The sequence below is a fragment of the Chinchilla lanigera genome, unplaced genomic scaffold (genome assembly GCF_000276665.1).
Source record: "Chinchilla lanigera isolate Chin_1 unplaced genomic scaffold, ChiLan1.0 scaffold00041, whole genome shotgun sequence".
In the NCBI taxonomy this organism is placed as follows: domain Eukaryota; kingdom Metazoa; phylum Chordata; class Mammalia; order Rodentia; family Chinchillidae; genus Chinchilla; species Chinchilla lanigera.
In genome coordinates this window covers 6,889,756-6,894,434 of record NW_004955442.1, presented here as the reverse complement: position 1 = coordinate 6,894,434, position 4,679 = coordinate 6,889,756, and the positions used below count along the sequence as shown (strand labels likewise).

General features: G+C 42.4%; 1 protein-coding gene across 1 annotated transcript in view; it reads right to left on the bottom strand.

The window, feature by feature from the left end:
* Positions 1 to 4,679, bottom strand: part of Txndc11 (thioredoxin domain containing 11) — a gene marked incomplete in the record, with an annotated part of 71,787 nt that overhangs the window by 64,890 nt on the left and 2,218 nt on the right.

The window sequence follows — 4,679 nt, the reverse complement described above, 5'->3', positions numbered from 1 at the left end:
GCTGAGGCAGGAGGATTGGGAGTTTGACACCAGCCTAGGCTACAAAGTGAGCTCAAGGCCAGCCTGAACTGCATAGTGAGACCCTGACTCAAAAAAAAAAAAAAAAAAAAAAAAAAAAGAAAGGATATACTGGCATATAGTCTTAGAATTGTTACTCCAAAATTAATAAACAAAACAAAGACCAACTCAAACATATTATAACTTGGACGAGTTTCAAAATAATTATGCTGAGTGAAAAAGACAGACACTAAAGAGTACATATATAAGAGTACATATATGAGGTAAGGGGATTATAAGTTTGAGCCCAGCCTGGGCAATTACTAACTCAACAAGACCCTGTCTTAAAATAAAAAAAAAAAAAATTTAAGTGTTGGGGATGTAGCTCCATGAAAAGGTCTTTGATTCAATACCCAGTACAGCAAAAACTTTTTTAAAAAGCGAAAAAAAAAAAAAAAAAAGTACATATAACCAAACTACATTAATATAAAATACCAAAACAGGTGAAAAGTGTTAAAAGTAGAAATTTAAAGCTGGGTGTGGTGGCATACACCCATAATCCTAGTATTATAGGTAGCTGAATTAGGTAGAAATAGTACAGACAGACAAGACTGGGCTTTAGATAGGTCAATGCAGAAGACAACTGTGGCTGGAGGCATATTCTAGAGAACATGAACTTGGTGTTTCAGACACCCAGCAGATTGAGAATTCTATTTCCCCTATATCACCAGCACTCAGGAGAATGGGGCAGGAGAATCTGAAGTTCAGGGCCAGTCTGCTACGTAAGACCCTGTCTTAGCCGGGCATGGGGGCACACTCCCAGCACTCGAGAGGCTGAGGCAAGAGGATCTCTGTAAATTTAAGGCCAGCCTGGGCTACCTAGTGAGACCCTATCTCAAAAAAACCAAACAAACAAATAAACAAAACAAAACTAAAACAAAAAAGACCCTGTCTTTCTAAATAAAAAATCAATTTATTCATTTAAACATTTTAACCCCTCAATATATGTATAGCCCTTATGTAAAATATTTTCAAAATCTGAAAAACTCAATCAGTTCCATGATTATTCCAAAAATGTTTCTTTAGCATCTGTTACCATGCTTTAGTCACATGTCTGAGGCCCAGAAACTGAGGCTATAGCAGCTGCTGTCAAGCTTACTTTCTAGGGAAGACAAGCAAACAAACATGTAAACAACTATTAGTAAAAACCCACAAAATACCAATTGCTGTGTGGAGAGTTAACAATGTTATAGACGAACAGGGCACTTCTGATGGGGTGGTGATCAGGATGTATGATTTAAACAGATACCTGAGCTGGGTGTGGTGGCAAATACCTGTAATCCCAGCACTCCAGCAGTGAGGCAGGAGGACTGATGGAGTTTGAGCCCTGCCTGGACAACACAGTGAGTTCAAAGCTACCCTGAACTATTAGTGAGACCCTGTCTCAAAACCAAGGAAACAGATACCCATGTAATTACAACATAGCAATTCAAAGAGGTGAGATGTCGGGGGTGGTGGTGCAGTCTGTAATTCTAGCACACTGGAAGCAAAGCAGGAGGATCACCATGAGTTTGAGGCCAGCCTAAACTACACACCAAGACCCTATCTGAAAAATAAACAAAAACGCCAAGAGATGGGGAAGGCTCTATGGCAAGAGAGTAACACATTTTCAAGAGATACAAATCTTTGCTCTTCAGAGAAATTATTTTTCTGCCACCCAAACTGCACATTGTAATGCAAACTGGACACAAACTTACGAATCTGACAGCTCCAGAGGCTAACCATCCACTTGGTATTTTTGCCCTTCAGGTTCAAAGGATTTCCTACAGCAAAGGAGACTGACGAAACACACAACCAATCAGGAGAAACAAACATCAGAAACAGTCTCCATTTAATCTCAACTTGCTCTACATTTCTGAAAAAAAACTATCTATATCAAAGATATCCTGAAGCTCTGAAGTGTCAAGTGCAAAAAACTCTACAGTGGGTTGCAAATATAAAAGGTCTGCTGCAAACCCAATATTTTATAGGAAATTTAAACCTGACATCTCTTCCCCCAAAATCTGAGGCACCTTTGAAATAAAATGCAATAAAGTACATGAATACACGGAGACCTGTGTACACATTTATATCTAATACACACATCCTTTATTTTACCTTTCAAATCAGGGTAAAAGGATAGCCAGGAGGATGAAGTCATGCAGATTTAAAAAACAGAAATGCAGGTAAGTAGAAATTAAGTGCCCAGAAATGCACAATTACTAACTGTGGCTCAACCTGAAATCAATCTTTTTATACTACCTCGTTTGAATTTAGCTACACAATTTACTGAAAAGGCCAAGTCACTCAATGCAGGCCTGGAGCTATTAACAAAAATTAAATTTAAAAATAGCCTCAACTCCAAAGACTCCATATATTCTCTCTTAAGCCTCTGTCCTCATTAAGGATTTGAAGACAAGAGATACACAAATATTAATCAATTGAACAGCAATAATAGTATCATGACACCACTGCATCATAAAAGACTAAACAAATTAATCTGAGTCTACTAAGACTGTCACATTTGCCAGTAGCATAGAAAAAAGATGGATAAGCAAGCAGCCACTCATGCATGGGCTCACTCTCTTTGCCATACACAGGTAAGGATCATGTTTGGCCAGCTCTAGAAATTGCATTTACACTTCGCCTTCTTCCTGAAATCTCAAAGGACTTTTCTATTAAGTTATGTTGTCTCAGAACAAACAATTTCAAGAGCTATACAAACTGATATTTCTTTAAAAAATGGTCTACACCCTTGGTGTGGGGGGTAGGGAGCTGCTCCCTAATTTGAACCCAAATGCCAACTTGTCTTTGTATGTTTCTTTGTGGAAGACAATGATAAACAGCACAGTCAAGGGTCCAGTTCCTAGGCCGGGCATGGTGGTGCACGCCTGTAATCCCAGCACTTGGGAGGCTGAGGCTGGAGGATCATTGCGAGTTTGAGACCAGCCTGGGCTACAAAGTGAGCTCAAGGCCAGCCTGAACTACACAGCCAGACCCTGTCTCAAAAAGACAAAAAAAAAAAAAGAGTCTGGTTCCTGACAATGAAGAATTCAAATCCAGCTCAGTCACTTAAAGGTGTGACAGGCAGGTTTTGAACGTGAACAAGGCCTGACTCCATCTATAAACTGGGAAGGAAAGCAGCACATTCACACTGTATTGTATGATTTAAATGAGATCCACACTAGGCTCTCAAATGTTTTAAATTAAAAAATGTGTTCATGCAATCACCAGTTCCCAAGCAGGCATCTGTCCAGAGACAGTCCTGGTGTACTACTGGCATCTACTGGGTAAAGAAAGGCCAAGGATGGCACCGAACACGCCAGGATGCACAGGACAGCTCCCTAAAACAAGGAATTATCTTGCCCAACATAGCAACAGTGTGAGAAACTCTGACAATAGAATACCTGGCACATGGCAAATGCCTAATGACAGTTACTATAACTTGATCTCCTTCCACTAAAATCCCCAATCTTCTGACACCTCTTTGATATGAAGGTCAATGTACTACGTAGAAATATTCCTGTTGGATGACATGCCAAGATGTTGTATCAATGACAATGAGATTTTGGGGGGTGGGTACTGGGAATTCAACTCAAGACGTCATATTTGCCAGTCAGGAGCTGCACCACTGAACTAAAACCCTAGCCCCGACAACCAGATTTTATAAACTGCAGTCTTAGAAGGTACACCTTGGGCCTGGAAAACCAATACACCTGAAATTTAAATTTTGTATCTGGCAGGGTGGGGTGGGCTTGTAATCTCAGCAAGAAGATGACTGTGAGTGGTGAAGCCAGCCTGAGCTACACAGCAAGACCCTGTCTCAAAAAAACCAAAATATAACCGTATATACAGATATACATTAATGAAAACAAATTTTGTATTTGTGTACTTTTTCTAGAAAGTGGCCACTAGCTTTCATTCTTCCAGTTCATTATGCTCACTACTCAGGGCTTTGTTCCAGTTCCAGGGAAAAAAAACAAACTCACCCAACCTCCAGACCTTTGCACTTACTGTTCCCTCTACCTGGGACACTCCTCCTCCCAGAACTTCCCAGCGCTGGCCCCTTGCTCTCCTGGTGTGAGCTTCAAATCTCACTTCCTTAGGAAGGCCTTTCTGTCCCACCCTCACCCTTTCATTCGCATAGTCTCACTGAAGCCCTTTAAGAAGTTTACTTGTTTACTGCCTGTCCCACCCCGGGAGTATCCACTCAGGAGAACAGAGACTTTGTCTTTACCGACTGATTTAACGAGTGGTGGGCACACAGTGAGTGCTGATAATCATTAGATCAATGAATGCCTCGTCTCCCAAAGGAGCCTGGAACTCTCAAAACGGTAGTGGATCCTACGCTGAAGTAGAAGGGAAATGAAATAAATGAAAACCCTAGGTCCTACAGCCTGGCCAGGAGTGACAGGCATGATCCGAGCAGCTCCAAAGCAGGGCCCACCGCCCTCCGTCCTGAAGAGCGAAGCGGAGCCGCGGGGCACCAGAAACCTCGCCATATGGTGCAGGCTAACCGGGAACAGGGGGAGTTGGGGCCCGTGGCCGCCAACCCGGGTGCTCCAGGTAAGGTCCGACCCGACCCCGAGCCCGAGCGCGAAGGCCGGGGGCCGCCGCCCGGCGGAGAGCGCAGGGCCCGCGCG